The following is an 18,324-nucleotide window of genomic DNA, read 5'->3' on the forward strand; positions in this document are numbered from 1 at the left end:
CTCTGTTGATTGTAGAATTATTTTTTTCTGTCTTAGGACTGAGAGAGTCAGGCACTACTTAATAATGTCAATATGTTTTCTCCATTACACAACCAGAATGCTGTTACCTAAGCACGTCAGACTCTTCAAACCCCACACCCACACGTTCTGAACTCAGCTGCACCTGATGTGGTAATGAGGGAGAGTGCCTTGAGGAAACCAGGTCTCTGCCGACAAGAAGCGAGTCCCATGGAGTGAATTCCATCCAGTGTCTGACTCACTTCTTCTCGCAAGAGAGAATTTTACAGCCACTTGCTGTGGTGGCCAGCCCACTGCATCTAGACAGGCCCCGTCAGTACCAGGGTTCTAAGACTTTGGGAAAGGAAGGTTGTCTTCCTTTAAGCTCCAGGAGACCAGGATTTGGCACGTCAGCATCCAAAGTTGAAAGCTCTCTCTTGAGAAGAGTTAGTTCTAGGAGACCTTGATGAAATCGCTAATGCTTAGACACAGTTACTCGCTGCATGCTGGGTAAATAGGAAAGCATGCTGACTGCATTTATTTTGCTATCATTATGTCTCCGTGGGGTGAGCCAATAAGAAAAGCAGAGCTCATTAACATTGGGGTGTGGTATGTGAGTGTGTCTGTGTGTATGTGTACATCACTAAGATAACCTAATTTATCTTTATTTCAAGTTACCATTGCAGGAATTCTTTAACTTTGAGTGAACAGTTGCCAAACTCTCCAGGTGGGATATATATTATTCTCTTGACTAGAGTTCACACTTTTAATCAGTCCATGGTGATTGAGAGTCTGTGTAGATCAGACTAGAGCTTACCCCAGATTAGGAAACAGGTACCTTCTTACGTATCAAGAGGCAGATGAGTACCCAAATTAGCCTACAGTCGTTTCCTTTCAGGGCGATATTAGGTAGGGCGGTTTCAGCAATAGGCATTTTTCTCTTGCCTTCCTGGATCAGGTGCAGCAGAGCCGAGGCTGGCATGGGCTTTGCTTGGCTGGCAGCGAAGGTCTTCTCACTGTACTCTGCATGGCTGTCCTTGCGTGTGAAAGAGGAAGAAAGGTGTGGCGTGTCTTCTTATGGGGACGCAATAGCATTTCCTTCTTGACCTCCTCTGGGCCTAACCATGTTTCAAAGGCTCCAATTCAACATATCACACCAGCAGCTTAAATTATGATGCATACTTATTAAAAAAAATTTGCTATCCTCATCTCTATGCCCAACACCTTCAATATTGCAGTATCTAGCAGGTTATGTGTTACATGTGACATGTATCTACCCAGAAGAGGGATGCTTGGGGACAAGCACAGTGGCGAGAAAGGACGGCAAGGACAAAAGATACTTCAGTCCTTGGGACCAAGATGGCTTAGGCTTTGAGTGCCTAGGGGTGAGTAGAACTCCAGAGTTCAGGGGAGCTTCTGAAGCAATGGAGTCAAAGTTCAACAACGGAGCTTCTGTGAGTCAGGTAGCTCCCCCTCTCAAGGTTTGCCTATGACCAAGTTGAGCTGGGCAACACAGAACCAAATAAGGAAAATGCAGATGAGATAATAGCAGGGTTGGATGACATAGCAAACAATAATTTTTCTCAATGCCACAAGCTTAATCCCGTGATGAGACGTGGGTCAAATGACATGTGTGGTTTGTGTACCTGTCTCCTGACCATATCAAAGCCAGTATCCACTAAGCTCAGTCCCTCAACCAGAAATAGATTCTGGCAGGGTTTGATCATCTCCTTCAAATCATGCATGGGAAAGGATCAAGAGGGAGGCACGGCAAAGCCAAGTTCCGGATGAGATCTCCCTGACTGACACTTGGCTATAGGTGAGTCCCGAACAGAAGGCCCCCTTGTCTCCTGGAAAGGAGTAGTTGCTTACACACAGAAGAGCTTAGTGCCGCCCACAGCCTTGCATCCGGCTGCACAGTGACTCCTGGCTGGATCTCGGACACAAGGTCTTTCAACATGTGAAGTCAGACTCTGCAGAGTGCCGTGCCCAGAAGGAAGCAGGAAACACACCTAAGGATCTCTCCCCCATCTGCTGCTGGAACTTAGGAGGCATGTGTGGGCATCTGGGAAACCTGGAATGACTGTGCTATTTTGGGTCTGCTCGGGGTGTGCGGCTGTCGCAGCACACAAGGACCTGTGGATCACGCCGACACTTGTCTGATTGGCACAGGCTCAGTTTCCATCATCCAGAGACTTCCCACAGTAAGGTACAGAGGACAAGAAATGCAGTAAGCATTTGGCAGAAGAGTGATGGCGAGAGCTTATGGGGCTCGCTTGTGTTCATGCAGACTGGCAGGCAGAATCACATTGAAAATGAGGAATTTCAGATGCACGTCTTAGCAACTTTCAGCCGGCTTGGGAACATAGGCTCCTTTATTTTCAGTGGGAGCCTGAACACGGCCTGCATGTGTCTCCTCTCTTGCTTTCTTACTGTTTGCATCAAGAAAAGGCTTCACTACGTAACTCAAGCTATTCTCAAGCTCAAGATCAGATCCTCCTGTCTCAGCGTCTGAAGGTTGAGATTACAGACACACAGTGCCTTACTGGATCTTGTGTTCTCTTTAGCTGACAGAGTCCAACCATTGAGCCAAGGAGCTCTCAGAAGCAGCCTGGGCTCCTGACTTATCCTTGGAAAAGCTGAAGCTCTGCCCTGGCCCAGGGCAGTCAACAGACAAGAGGAGACAACAGCTCACTCCCTGGACCCTTTGCTGAAGTTCCAAGCAGATTAAAGCCTCCTTCTCAGAACCACAGGCTCTAAGACCAAATCCTGATAGTCTTTTCATCTCATCCCGCCTTGTGCCCTGCTGATGTGTGGCCTCGTCTCTCTTTGCTACTGCAAGGGTACATATGATCATCTTTTGGAGTCAATCTGCTGCCTTAGGCTCTAGGAAATCAATTTTGATAATCCTGGAATAGACAACAAGCTTTGTCCTGGTCTCTGGAACATTTGCTTATGCTTGTTTGCTTTCTTTCTTTATTTAAATTTTTAATCTTCTATGTTTTGTCTGCATGTAAGTCTCTGTATTATATGAATACAGTGCCCACGGAGCCTGAGAGAGTATTGGATCCCCTCGAACTGGAGTTATGGATGGTTCTGAGTTGCCGCACGAGTGCTAGGAACTGAACCCAGGTCCTCTGCAAGAGCAACAAGTGCTCTGAGCCATGCAACCACCTTCCCAGCACCCTCGATCTCTTTCCACAGGGACATATGCCATGCTGAGCATACAGTCAGCTAGCGATAGAGCTTTACTTGGTGTCAAGGACAATGCCTCTAGTGTTTTCAGGTGCCAGACGCTGTAAAAAGCGTGTTATACACTCAATCCTCTCATGTCTTTCAACCGTCTATTTTTATACCCATTTCACATAGAGAAAACTGAGGCACACTAAAGACGGAGGATGTCCCAGTCTCTGAGTTGGCTGTCAAACGGCGAAAGAGGTGTTGGTATTTGGTCCAGTTACCTCTAGATGAGTGGACATGTGGGTAGGATAAAAGCACCACACTGAGACAAGGAGGCAAGAGGGAGAGGTGGAGAGAGCAGCAAACCTTTGAGAATAAGATGATAAAAGTGGAGCAGGGTTGTGGCATGCACAGGGAAATCTCACAGCTAGATTTCTGGGCAAGATTTCCTTTGTAGTCTAAACACTAGCCTCACCGATTTCCAAATACCGACCTAGAGCCGGAGAGAGGAATGGGGACATGTCAATACCAATAAGCCCCAGCCCAGATTGCTTATAGGATGCCAGAAATAATAAACCACCAACAGCCAGTGAAGGACTGTAGGGTCATCCTAGAGACGCAATGCTCCTCCGTACAAGCAGACTTACACCCTTCCCCAACATCATACCCTTCCTCATCCTGCCCTTTGCCACCCAGCTCTTGAACTTCTGCAGCTCCCATCTGCTCATTCAAGGGTGTCAAAAAGACACTCCAGGTATCATTGACCCTCGAGATTATAGGATGCCTACCCACTCAAATCTGCGAGTGTGAAGCATCTCACGTGGGGAAGCTATCGCATGGACTGGAAACACAAAGGCACACCCTTAACCATTACAGTTTATGCTGTTGGAGGCCTTAGAGGGATCTGAGTCCCAATTAAGTCCTCTCATTGAGCATTCACGCAGCAAGCCCGATGCTGGCACGTGATCAGAAAGCTGAACCTACATACCCATGAAAACCCTTTTGTTTTCTTAACTGCCTAGGTTTTCTTGAAGAACTTGTTTTTCTACTAAGCAGGTTCTCTTTCACCAGTAAGAACAAACAGTACTGTCCATCTCAGGAGCTGGACATTTAGTCATCGTCTCCAGCACGGGGTGACGACTGCCACCTGTTTAAAAAACACTCTAACTACAGCCCACAGTCCATCCCTCAGCTTAAGAGAACGTAAGATCCTGAACTTTTTCCGTGGTTCTCTAACCTCTTGCCTGCTTTCTGGAAGCTTCCTGATAGCTAGAAAGCATCCAAGAAAAGGAAGTAAGCTTTTCGAAACCACTGACGGTCTGCTGAAAGGGAAAGCTGACAGAGGGGAAGACTACACTGTGGAGATGCAGCGTAGCCTCGCTTCAGGTCATGCTGGCCAAGGCCATGGGGAGCCTAGCCCAAAGGGGATATTTCTGGAAGCAAAACACAGCCACTGCTCATCTCCCCAGGACCACAGTGCTCCTGGGGCGACTACCCCAGACACTCTTTCCCCTGCCCTCCATGCAGCCTCCCATAGCCCGGCAGGGGACCTGATATGGAATATTCTTTCGGCCTACAGCTGTCTCCATTTTCCAACATCTTTGATGCCCACAAATAAGGAAGAAAAAGATATTCCATGGTGCAGAGAAGTGCAAATTGCTCTAAGAAGAAAGTTAAAGCAGCCACAAAGACCTCTGTATTACAGCCCATCAAAATCCACCTCAACTTACAGCCAGCAGCTTGGAGAAACAGCCACAGACCTTCACATTTTCCAAAGACGCTGGGCAAACTCAGTGGCACCCTGGCCCAGTGTTCTTATGGGGTCATAGACTTGCAAGACATCCACCAACAGAACCCAAGTGACCATGAACTTGAATGAACAGACTTCACAGCTTTTGTTCATTGACCTTCCATCACGACATAGGGCTGCATTAGAATGCCAACGCAGGCCCCATGGGAACTAGCAGAGCTAGGGTTCTGTCGCTGAAGCAGGGGAGGCACGACCAGCCATAGGGCAGCAATCTCAGCGCGACACATGTACTCACTGCGACTTTGAAGCGGCAGCACCTATTCCAACCGCAGAGGTTATATTAACGCATGCATTCCATAGGAATCATAGACGGCAGCAACAAGGGCTGAAAGTGAATCTTACGTGGGATCTTACATATATGCAGTACATTTAAACATTCTATCCCGGGGCCCCATGGCCTCATCAGGTCTGACAAGTGCACTGTGGTACAAGTGGCTATAAGCGGCCAGGGCTGGGGATGGGGAGGCACAACAATGCGTTGTTATGGCATGTGAAAAGGAAATGTGACCCTCCGAGCAGATTCAGACAATTAGAAACTTCTTAGCTCACTTTTCTCTCACATCCATCACCACACCAGGTGACACACCTCACACTGTCTTTGTCTCCTCTTGTTTTGTTTTTTTCTGTGTCCTTCGGTTGGGAGGTGACAGAGGTGCCACTCTCCTGTGCTAAGACCCCCTTGCTTGGCCTGTTTCAGTTCCCTGGGGTCTCTCTCTCTCGACTTCTCTTGGACTTGCCTTCTTCTCTGCTGCTCTTGCCTGTCACCTGGCCCGCCTGCACCTGCTGGCCACTCGCTACCTCCTTAGGCTCTGCAGCAGAAGTGTTGGTCACAGATAGACTCCATCATAGCATCCAGGGATAAGCTACATTTTACTGGCGGGAGGTATTTCTGAGACACAGTTGGAAGAAGAGACTGTGCATCCCAATAAGTGCCTGTACACTACTCCTAAGGAGAAGATGAAAGCGTAACTTGTGAGGTAGGTGGAAAGCATCCTGCCGGGGAACTCCAATAGCCCCGCTGTTGGGAACCCCAGAGGTCAGACCAAGACTTTTCTCCTGCCCAAGTTTCCAGCCAAGCACATTGCTTAGTCACTGCAAGCAGAGAGCCCTTAGGGCAAGCCTGTTTCCCTAAACCTGAGGTGAAGCTAGAAGACAGGGGAGAACTAAAAAGAAGCCTCACAATTTGCACTTTTAGATAAACACACCATGCAGTTTCTGCAGCCCTGCCCTCATCTAGAGATATGGCCTGTGAAAGTTTCTGCCAGAAACGGTAACGGAGAGAATGGCTATCTTATCAATAACCCAGGAAGAAAGGTAGAGCAGGAATGAGGGAGGGAAGATGGGAGGAAGGGCGAAGGAAAGAAACCAGGAAGCTAACCTACACTTGAAAACACAGTACACTCTTAAGTTTGTTCCATGATATTGAAAATAGTTTGAGATATATTTTTCCCTAATAAAAGGTGCTAGAACTCTTTTAAAACACTGCCTAAGAGTGTAGTGATATTTCACTAGGCAAGTATTAACATAAAATGTACTTAGGAGCTTAGCACAGAATGAAACAATAAACATCGTAACCTTCCCTAATCTGTTCAATTTATCCCTCGAAGACAAAAACCCATTCTTAATGGGACTAGTTCTCACTCCAAGACTCAATCATTCATTTATGAAGAATTGTATGGGCATTATATTAATTTATTCCTTCTGGGAAAGACCACTAGCTCTAGAGAAGACTCCAGACTTCACTGTCACTGGAAATGACCATGTCACATGCTGAGCTGAGACGCATCAATCTTCTAACATTTTGTACACAACACACAGAAGTCGATCTGAAAGCCTGGTCTGCCCTGCATTCTTAAAAAAAAACTGTTCAGAGTCACAATCTATAGAGACAATGAGCACAATGAGTCACAAAGAGAACTCAGAAGTGGCCATCGTTTAAGATCTATACAATGGCTTAGACAGAGTGCATGAGGGTAAAATCTCTCTGGTTCTATTTTGTTCTTCTCATTTTATTTTGTTTGTTTTATTTATGGAATTGTCTTCAAACCCTTTTATTAGAATCTACTTTGGCTTCTCTTGCTATTAAAAATCCAAGTTGGGTACACTGGGTCTTGATTATTTATTTTAAAAAAATCAACAGAAAATGAAAGTTTTCGCACCATTTAGAACATGAGCCTATACCGCCAATGTTTTCTAAAAGAAGACTTCATTTTTCCTGTGATTACTCTCATGGCTGTGTAGTTTTCTCTTGACCACAAAATCACATGTATAGGATTCAGAATGAGTATAGACTTGGAGAATTTCAATGACATCCTGGGAGCCACTTGATGGGATACCACAAAGGCGCCCATAGAGTAAGAAGAGAGGACATGGGTCACAGGAGTCCGAGACAGCAGCTAACACCCACCTCCTCTGAGAAGCCTGAAATGGCCGACCAGGGAATCCACCCAGCTTCTCCAGAGTCTCCTCTCGGTGGCGGAGAACAGAGACCATTTCTTGGCATGTTGTCATTATGGATTTCAAGGATACAACTTAATCTTTAACTGCCTTAACCCAACTAGAGTCCTAACCTTGAGACACTTACATTTTGGGGACAAACTGATCGCTCACAGTCCTCCTGGAAGAGTGTGGCAGGTGGATGAAATTTCCTACTCACATTAAGTCATGATTTATTTTTTAATGAACTCTTCAGAAATGGAATGCAGCCACCGAAGACGCTGGGACCCTGGGATTTGCCAGATAGACATAGACAGTAGGTAGGCAGGTGGATGGAAAAGATGACCGTGAATGGTCTCTGTGACATATCCCTTGCTTCGGCAGTTCCTGTCATCCAGTTTCTCCAGCAGGCCTCAGCTTCTCCTCCTCCACCAGCCACTACCCAGATTCTCTGTGCCAGCATGTCACCAAATTGGGAGTGACATAAGAGCCACCAGGTGTCCATGTTCACTTTTAACTCCTGCCATCCTCGTGGAGCTGAGAACTGAGTTCTTCTTACTCTCTAGCTGGAGTTTGCTTAGTTTGTCTTCAAGGGGAGGTCATCCTGCAACTATGACCTGGAGAAAATACATGACCTCTCCCCAGTAGCCAGAATCCTACTCCACAAGACTTCTAGAGGTGGACAGAAAGCCTGAGTGGCTGGGAGGTGCTGCTGTGGAGTGTCCCAGTCGGTGAGGAGTATGGGAGTTTAAAGTACAAGGCGACACTTAGAATTATGTCAGTCAGGAAGCCGAATGCAGTGGGAAGCTACAGGGGAGAAATTCACCAATGCATCTGGTTGCTTCAAAAAGAGACTTCCCTTCGAGTCTTAACAGTTCCTCACCTCATGCAAACGACTGTGGGGAGGGTAGAACAAAACCCACCTAAACTTGATAAGACCTTTCAAAAATGGCTGGGAAGTCCTTTAATCTTATTTAGAACCATTAAAGTTGCACATGGTTAGTTAATTTTTGTTAATTGGAAGGATTATAAAGAGTCTACTGCAGGCCCTCCCCCTCCCCAAAGAGCTGGGTTCCTGCAGCTTTTTTGTTTAAAAGAAGGAAGTCTTTTCCCCCAAGTATCTTAAAGATGCTGAGAAAAAAAATCAGAAATAAACATCTATCTGTGCATAAGCAAAGTTCACTGGACCCAGGGGTGGAAAGGTAATGGCTCTCACTCACACTACTTATGCTGCAGGCTCACTGAGGGGTGGTACCCAACACCAGCTGGCCTCCTGCAAGGCAGGAGGAACCATGGCCTCTGAGCTCCCAGTCAGTGTTTGTGTTCACATCCAATTCCCAGACAGACATTCTCCCGTGGAATACCCTTGCTACCCCGACTTTGTAGCACAAAGCAGACCACACATAGGTATCCAGTTCTGAATTTAAAAGAGAAACATCTGCTATCTGCTAACAGGTTGAAAAGAGAAGCTCAACAACAAGAAGGGGCTCCTCAGACTAGCTCCCGGTGCACCCCAGGAGACCCTAGACACAGAGTGTCAGTAGTCTATGCTAGATTTCAGAGGAGAGGCTAGCATGCTGGATACTAAGAGGCACCATTATCACGCTATTCTCCCCTACACAGTTCAAACACTGGCCCAATCCACCGCAGTGAGGTTTTGAAGTCGTCTCCCAAGTTCCCAAGACATAAGACACCCTCCCTATTTCTGTGAAAAGGGGGGGGGGCACTGACATAGCTGAGAAACATCTAGAAATCTGTCAGAGTGATTGAGGTCTAGGGTCCTACCTCAGATATCCAGGTAATTCAGAAGAGGCTGCTTGCTGTCACCAGTCAGGGCTGGTGAGGGTGTGGCTTTTGTGCCCCAGAAATGCACCAGAAGCTTGTGTGGAGGGAACCCCCATTCTCCCTTCTCTGGCTCTAGAGCTGTCTGTTTGGAAGTAGGAATGAGCAGCTCCAGGTAGGCCTCGGGACAAGAGTGTCTACCATAAAATTCCGACTAGAGCCCTGACTGATAGTCCACCTCTCTTCTGGAAAGCTCTCACCAAAAAGGTAACAACAGTGACTCCAATCCTGCTTTCTCCCAGCTAGTGCAGGATAAGAGAAGCAGTCGCAGGGCAACCTAGGGAAGGTTGTTCTCCTAGAAGCCAGAATATGAGAAGTTCAGGCAGGGAATACCTGGAAGCTGTCCACAGGCCCACACCAGCACAACCTCCAAATGCTTCCCCACCAGGCTCAGAAGGATCTGAAGAGAGAGGCAGGACTCTCAACCAAAAGTGTCCCAGGAGATGGTGTGAGGAGGGCTATGCACCTCCTCTACCAGACCTGGTGATATGTTCCCCACCCACAAAAAGAGGAGTTTGGGGACAGAGAGGGGACTTCCTTTCTTTGCAGGGGGCACACTAGGCCCCTTCCTACAAGTGGTCTTGAAGGCCAGAAGGCTGGCGTGGGAAGTATTCCTGCATCCACCATGCCACCAGAAAAAACCGGGGCGATTTATCTGGGGGTTGCAAAGTGGGTAGACCCACCTCTGATCCCCGACACCAGGTTGAGAAGCTGGGTCTCCCTTCACAGGAGAAGCTGAGCACACCCCTTCCGCCGAGACTCTGCACACACCCTCCAGTGCTAAGCTAAGGATCTTTCCCAGACCCGCTCTGGGCTCCCCCACTCCCTTCTTTGCTCCGCCCAGGTGCAAACCTTGAAGCAGCTCGGAGAAGGTGGCTGCGGGTGCAGCCTTCGCCTGGCACTATCCTCTGGAGGGTTGGGACCCCAGGCTATCCGCTGAGCGTTGGGGACTCCCCTTTGCTTTCCACACGTATACCCCTAGGGATCAGGCCAGGAGTCCCCTTCCCCTTCTGGGAAGTGTGGAAACATCCTTGACACCCTAGTGCTGTCAGAGACAGTGGGCGTAGATCTACCGACCCGATTGCGAAGATGAAGGGGTGTAGAAGCGAGCGGGTGCAAGAGAGGAAAGGGGCTGTGGTCCTCTTGGAGCCAGGAACAGCGTCCTCGGTCCATGATCTGAAAATTCAGTCACCGCCCAAGATGCCAACGCATTCAGAATGTAGCCGAGAGGTTTGTTTGTTCCTGGGGAGGGAGCTCTTTCTACCCTAGGCAGAAGCAGCCAGCCTTCCTAAATACCCGGGGCAGGAATTCCAGGAGCTGCTCCCCACCTCGGGACCTCCCAGGTACCTAGCCCCTCCCCCTGTATTTACACATCCAGGCTGGCGGCCTCCCTCCCGCCCCCACCAGACTTGAGTCTCTTTTCCAAATCCTCTTCGGTGTCCACACTGGGCTGCCCCTTCGCCCACGGTAACCTAACCTTCCGTCCCCTCACCCTTGGGCAGATCTTACTCTCAGGCTGCCGCCTGCATCCTCAAAAGAGACCCTTTCCTCCCGACACCAATTTCTTCACCCACCCAGAACCTCACTTGCATTCCCCAAGGCACCAAACCGTAACCGAAAGCCACTCCGGGGATTTTATTATCGAGTTGGGGGTGGCATGCTTGAGTTGTCTGACCCCCACCGCTCTGGATGGAGACCCCCAGGGGTGGCAAAAACCTTCCCTTAAAGTCCCACCTCTCCTGGTTCTCCTTCTCTGCTCCTACCCAGCTGCGACAAGCAGGAGAAGCACTACTAGATCCCAAACCCTCGCCTCTGGAACCGGAGCTGCAGGGAGCGAAAAGTCGAACTGCAAGAACACAGTGAGAGAAATGGGCAAATGCGTTAAAGAAAGGGGAGCTGGGGGAAGGGCGCACGAGAGAAATGAACTAGCACCGCACCAGGTGAGAATCATACAGGGAGGGTCACAAAAGTTTGCAGACTACTGCATGGCACCTGGTTGCACAAGAACGAAAAGGGTCGACTCCTCGTATTCCAGGCAGAGTCTCTCCAAAGATCTGTATCATAGGGACCCGGGATTTGGACTGACAGGACTCAAAACTGCGGTCACCGTTCTCTGCTTCCCAGAGAGATGGCCTAGGCAACCTGACTGGGAGCTGATCCCGCGCTCTGCGTAAAGCAACAGGCGGCTGCACCTTACCTTGCGCCAGTCCTGGGTTGGGATGGCTGCTCCATCCTCGTGGCGCAGGGAGGAGGCGTTTGGTGCGTATGCCTAGGGGTGTGCGGGATGCCAGGGCTGCAGCGGCCGCCACCTCCAGCAGGCTGCAAACTGGGCTGCCCACCCCGACCCGGCCCGCCGGCCGGGCTCCGCTCCGGAGCGACCGCCGCGGCGGCGTGGATGCGCTGTGGCCGGGGCGCAGGACGCAGGCTGTGCGTGGCGCGGCTGGCGTCTTTGCGCGCCGCCACCGAGCGAGCGAGGGTGCGGCCCCGGGCTGCCTTGTGGGGCACGACTTGGCTTTTCGCTGCGGCGGCGGCCACTGCAGACCCTGTGCGGGGAGCAGGAGACTCGCTGGAGGAGGAGACAAAGATATGAGGGAGGCAGAAAGCTACTCGCCAACATACAGGCGGCTCAGTCACTAGAGGGGACTCGCCTCCAAACCTGGGCTGGGGATGGAGGAGGAGGGGCGAGGCTTCTGGGGACTAGAAGAGCTAGAAGGAATGAACGTGACAGCAGAGCTGGCTATCACCTCACTGACACAGTTTTCTGCCTTCTAGTTGGAGGGTCCTGAATGGGGAGAGGAGGGGCTTCAGTTTTGGCTGAAGAAGCCAGAGCTTAGGTAGGAGCCTTAGCTTCCTCCTCTGCTCTTGCATCCCCTTGCACAGTTCCAGGAAAGGTTGCTATGGGCTCTTTTTTTCCCCCTTCTGTTTCTGATTACTAAACAGGACAACTGTTTAGCCAAGGCTCATTGTTGTCAATAGGGAAAAAGGAAATAATTTAAAATTAACTCTACAAATGACTTTTTATTGGGTACCAAATATTGTGCTAGGCGATTGTGCAGGAGGATGAGTGAGAAAGGAGACAGTATTCCATACCCAGGGTTGTTCCATTCTCTGATTTCCAGATGAGTGTACCCTGAATTCCCGGTGCCCAACATTTAGGCAATCAATAGTAGTCCCTAATTCTTGGTAGCCAGTCTCTCCTGCTCCCCCAGGATTTCCCGTCCCTCTCAGAAACAGCTTACATTGCGCAACAGAAATAGTCCCTTAAGACAGACTGTGTGGTGTGTCTGTGTGTTAAAGAGAGACAGAGACCAAGACAGAGACAGAAGAAGAGACAAGACAGAGAAAGAATTACTAGTTTCTGTAATATTCTTATTTCATGACTTCATATGATTAGCACAAGAAACCAATTTTTAGATCGAACAACTTGCTTTTCTAGCTTCAATAAACAGCAGGGTTTTTCTAAGTCTCCTTCCTCCTAACCTCCACCCCTGGCCAAATCAATCTAAATTCTCTTCTCTATGCTGTCACAGGCTTTCATCTCCCATCAACTGTAGGGCTGACACGTTGATGATTTTTTATCATTTCACTCACCTGTGAGACCCCTTCCAGGTGCAACATTCAACACTGCTGGCATCTGGAGACAAGGGATGCTTATCTGGTCAAAGATCACTTCCTCCAAGAGCAGTAAACCCCAGTGTCCCTGGAATAAAGGACTGTTGAGATACAACCTCTAGGAGTTTCTGGAGGAGCAAGACGCACAGCGATTTTCACAGGCCCCTTTGCCAACAGCACACAGCCATTTCCTCAGTCTTTGTTCCTGGTTCCTCTGCCCCCAGTGACCACCTCACTTCTCTGCTGAATCCCCACAGGCGGGAAAGCCATGCTGTTGAGGTCACACACAGGGCAAGAGTCAGGCTTACTGCAGCTGGCACCCAGAGCAAATCCATGCCTGACGGGGATCCACCAGAAACATCTTTAATATTTGGTAGCCTGTATCAAGCTTGTTGGAAGCCTGCTGACATTCCCCATGTTTGCAATGATGCTTCTTCATTGCAGATACATTCAGAAGATTCTGAGCAGGGTTTCACTGCTGTACTGTGAAGAGGTATGCTACATCTAGACACATTACAAAAATGTAAACCATTGACACCCCAGAGCAGGCATGCCCTTATGCTATATACTATATACCCTTATATAGTATATATAGTGGCTCGCATTTCTAGTATTTTGCAATGTGATTTGATTAGTCTGGATTTGAATGATCATATTTTTAACAGTTTTAAACTAAGACTTGAAGGACCTAGAAATAAATATGTATGGACAGTAGGCATGTAAATTGGTGTATTTATTTAGAGGGAAACATGGCATTCTTATTGAACGTATACAATTTGTTTGAGGTACTGTGCCAACGATTCTACTCCTCTCAACCCAGGAGTTAACTGAGAACATATAACTAAACCCATCTGTAGTGATGCTTGCTAGACTGCTGTCCAAAGCCGTGGACGGCTGGGAGAGAATGAGAGACAAATAGTGAAATATTTCATAAGAATATGTGATAAAATACTACACTTTGAATCGTTATAGATGAGTATTGTTGTGGATGCCGGGTGTAGGTTTAGTTGAAGGGTTCCAAGATGACACAGGACACAATGGGGTTCAGAACCTAGATCCCGCAGATCTGGCTTAGAGCCAGGCCTTCCGTATTGTTGACCAATTATGTCTGAAGCTTAATTTTCTCTGCTGTGTGGTTATCTTGATGCTGTGTTTGAAGTGAAATGGTGTGTGTGTGTTCATCACTTACTAATGTCTCTAATACATTCATTGAGGTAAACTTAAAAAGAAAAAAATCCTGACTGTGGCTCAGATAATCTTTAGGTGGCTTTCTGGTTTGGTTGGCTCACCAAGTTGCCAACATGACTTGTTGACTGTTGGTGTCACCCATGCTATAAAAAGGAAAAATGACAAGGCGTGGAGTTTGTCACCTCTGATATAAACTTAGATTTGTTTTGTAGCAACCAGGAATCAAGTCTAGCTCAGCAAAATATGGGATTTAATATGAGACTCTGATTGGTTGTTTCCTCTGCTTGTGCTGACATCCAATTTAAAAACGAAACAGAAGAAAGGAAGCTTCTTGGAAGCTCTACCTATAACTTAATTAGTGCACCAGAGAAGGAACTTAGCATGAAAGGGTCATGAGACTCTCTGACCTTCAAATTCACCTTCAAGGCCTTCTGCTTCAGAGCTGGGCCTTTTGTAAAAGTTGTCTGCACACAGCAGAAATGTTCCAAAGATATCCGGGAAAATGGGACGTGCTGCTGCTTTCTGTCTGACTTCCTTTGGAAATGGAGTGTTTTGTTTTGGTCAGTGTGTTCCAGGAACCTTTGAATGTAGAAGAAATCCCTCCAATTCTATACCACATTCCCAACTGAAACGTTTCTAAAAAAGTACAAAGGCCTACTTCTCAAGGGAGGGGGCTGCTGAGTTTCTCAAATTCAAACGGTTGGGGTGCCTGAAGCCCTGTTGCTTATGAAATGGAAAAAAAATCAAGGCATGAAGATGATGCTCCCACAAAATTTTTGAGAGGTATTTCAAGTGATAGGAAGCCACTGCAAAGCAGCTTAATGCTGGAATTTGGGCAAGGAGGCCCCTCAAGAGCATGCTTGCTGCTGAGCTCAACCTCAAGAAGCAAAGGAAGGCTGTGCTGTTTAGCCTTGCACTCCATGGCAGCTGGGGGCCTGGTGGTGACCTCACCTCCATACACACTGCTCTCCAGGAGCTCTAGGTCTTTCTCATAGCTGGTGGCTTGGTTTACATGGAGAGGGAGGCCCCAGTATAATCAGACCTTCCCTTAATAATGAACACCCAATGATTCATGAATGCAGAGATATAGGCTCATTCAGTCTTGAGACAATTGCACAAATTTCAATCCAGAAAGTATCAGCACATGAACTAAAGAACCACCCAATCATCTGAATAATTTTCCAAGTGAATCAACTCTTTTTCCAAGAATAGGGGCTAATTTTATAAAGAATAGTAGAACTAGTTAATTGCGTTAGCAATATTATGTATTCTTTGATTTTAATAATGATTCCATATCGTAAAGACTAAATTTCTTACCCTGGTCTTTAGGGTCTCTATAATTTAACTCTCTCCCTGTGGCCCCATACATACCTCTAGCCTTCCATCAGCCAGCTCCTGTCCCCATGACTTGCAGGCCAGATCCATGCGCAGAGCACACGCTTGCTGCAAAGCCATTGAGAAGATGAATAACTGTGGAACCCCTTACCTTTCCCATCTCCAAAACAGCAATGTCACTTCTGAGCTACTCCACAGGGAAGCTAATTAATTGTCTGAAACTGGAAAATATTTTGAAGTTCTACAGTACTTTAAAAGCCCTCAAGAACACTAATATGGGCAATAAAAACCATTATTACTTTCCTGACATAGAAATGGTGAATAATTCCCTTTTAATGTGTTTGTTTTGAATATACTCAGGACATTTGAGGAAGTAATGTATTGTTGGCTCATTTCTCTTAGGGACGCCTTGTGTGGTCTACTGTTTGCTCACTTTTTAGTGTTGACAACTTCTGTTTACACTTAACATTGGTTACCAGGAAGGTGACAAGACTCCAGCCTTCTGCAGTTCTGTCTTAGTAGACAGTATGGGTACCTATGGGTGACTTCTCTGGCCATATTCTGTCATCTTGCTACCAACCCACACAGTCTAATAGAGTTCCTTGTCTGCTTGAATTTTCCGGGAATTTCCTCAGAGTTACTTGTGAGAATTGGGTTACTGCATAGCAGCCGAATCTACCATATGTGAACACTACAAGGAACATGCATGTTGGACACCACCTGCAGAATGAATCTTAAGCTGTCACACTGGGCTAATGTAAGAGACAGTGGCTCCCTAGGTGGCCTTCAACCCTGGCTGCCACCATTGGTGCCATTTTCTGCATTTCCCTTGGCTTCTTATTCGTCTCGATGTTTAAATAAATTAATCTTCCTGCTTAAAGTCGTTCAAATTGGCTTTTGTCAGCCAGGACCAAAAGAATCCCCTCTAATACAGCATTGAAGAAGGATTTGAGAATAGCCTCCCAGAGAAAGTCAGACTAAAGGTTAGAGACAGCATCTGAACATACGCTTCCACGGGAGGCTTTCCTCTCCTGAAGTCAAAAGCTCGGCAAACAATAGAGGGGGAACCTCGGCTTCTAGAGACACAAATTCTACCCCTAGTGTAAAATCCAGGGGCAGGGCAGGCCCTTGACTACATGAAGGTTTCCCGAGGGCAGAGAACTGAGTTGTCTGCCCCTATACCCTTACAGCTGGAAAATTCTGCGCGTTTAATGCGTTTCTGTTTAGTGAGTTAATGTGTTCTGTGTCTCCTTACTCGCATTAGAAATAATGAAAAATTATGTTTTGCTAACTCATTCTGCAGACCAGTCACTGTACTGAAGCTTCCTCCGAACTTCACTCAGCTTCTTACAGCCCAGAGGGTGTGGGCTGTGGCAGCTATGGATCAAGAGAACTTGTTCTCATAGATTAGTTTGCTGAGAGAACCCATGCTCTTTTTCCTGTGATCATGATTTAAACCTAAATGTCTCCAGAATGTTTTCTCTCTTGTACCATAATCTTCTTAATGCATCTCACCAAAGGGCAGAAATCTGTGCCCCCATCATCCGCAAAACTAACCAGCTTTTCTTCTTTCCATTCCGCCCCTCTCGGAAACTTACCAAACTGCCTCCCTCTGGCGTACTTACTCTTGATCACCAAAGGAGGAGCTCAGATTGCCATGTGCTTTTAGTGAATGAGAATCCCCCTTTTTGCAAATAGCTAGTATACAGGGCATAACGCACGGAGTGCCCTCCGTGACATTCTGGACCTCCCACCTGGGATTGTTTTAGTGACTGAATAGACAAGACAGCTTGCCTTAGAGATCCAGATCATATTTTTGAATAAGGATCAAAAGCACCAGGATAGATATTTTTATCTTTATCGAAAATAGTTTTATATGCCTTGCAGTGGTAAAAAGGTAGAAACCAACCAAATATTGACCAGCTGCGAATAAGTATATGCAGAATGGAAGATTATTTGGTTATACAATATACTGAAGAGTTAATTTCCTATTTCAGATTGTCTGGTTGAAAGGACTTTTGAAGTAGGTGGTGCTATTTTATTCATTATAAAATGCATTCCCTTGGCATTTAATTAGAGTCTGATCGTTCAGTGGCCTTTCCATTTTGACTTGTAAGTCTCCGGGTGATCTAGGCTCTTTTGTTTTCCCAGCATCCTCTGCCACCATAGTCTCATCTTTTCTCTTATTTAAAGCCTTTTTTCCCCCTGGTTCTAAACCTTTGAATTTTCCTCTTCTGTTTCTGGCATTTTTATGATTGGGACTTTTAAAATTTATTTTACTTATTTTAATTAATCTACTATTTGACAATCTCCTGCATGTAGAAGTGTGACACATTCTGGACACGCCCCCTCACACACACTCTACCATTCTCCTCTCTTATCTACCGACTCCTCCCCAAAAAGTCTCTATCTGCTCTATATCTTTTTGGGTTTTTTTAAATTTTTATTTATTTATTTATTTATTTATTTATTTATTTATTTATTTATTTATTTTTTTGGTTTTTTGAGACAGGGTTTCTCTGTGGTTTTGGAGCCTGTCCTGGCTCTAGCTCTGTAGCCCAGGCTGGTCTCGAACTCACAGAGATCCGCCTGCCTCTGCCTCCCGAGTGCTGGGATTAAAGGCGTGCGCCACCATCTCCCGGCCTTTTGGGGGTTTTTTGCTTTTGCTTTGACCCACTGGATTTTACCAAGGATACTTGCATGGGCATGGGTGTGAGTCTACCTGCTGTAGTGTATGTAAGTAGATCACCAGTGACTACCGATGGCTTCCTATACACTCCTAACAATCCTTGACCGCCATTAGCCATCCTGAGTGAGGCGAGGCCTGACGAGTCCCTCCCACCAATGACGGAATGTTCACACAGCCATCATGAGTTTATAAGTATCATGTCACTCCCTGAGACAGTGTTTCACCATCCTCATCT

At 47.0% G+C, this 18,324-nt stretch overlaps 1 protein-coding gene across 5 annotated transcripts in view; it reads right to left on the reverse strand.

Annotated features, from left to right (window-relative positions):
• Positions 1 to 11,759, reverse strand: part of Lrrc3b (leucine rich repeat containing 3B) — an 87,732-nt gene extending 75,973 nt beyond the window's left edge. Inside the window, exon 1 of one of the 5 annotated variants that reach the window (XM_013346794.2) lies at positions 11,463 to 11,759. The gene's annotated coding sequence lies outside the window, so the exon portion shown is untranslated. Of the gene's footprint in view, positions 1 to 9,208; positions 9,388 to 9,948; positions 10,016 to 10,117; positions 10,303 to 10,342; positions 10,406 to 11,462 lie in introns of those variants that run through there. The other 4 variants (XM_026779922.1, XM_026779923.1, XM_026779924.1 and 1 more) reach the window with 4 other exon arrangements.
• Positions 11,760 to 18,324: the final 6,565 nt, after the last annotated feature.

The sequence above is a fragment of the Microtus ochrogaster genome, chromosome 6 (genome assembly GCF_000317375.1).
Source record: "Microtus ochrogaster isolate Prairie Vole_2 chromosome 6, MicOch1.0, whole genome shotgun sequence".
Lineage (NCBI taxonomy): Eukaryota > Metazoa > Chordata > Mammalia > Rodentia > Cricetidae > Microtus > Microtus ochrogaster.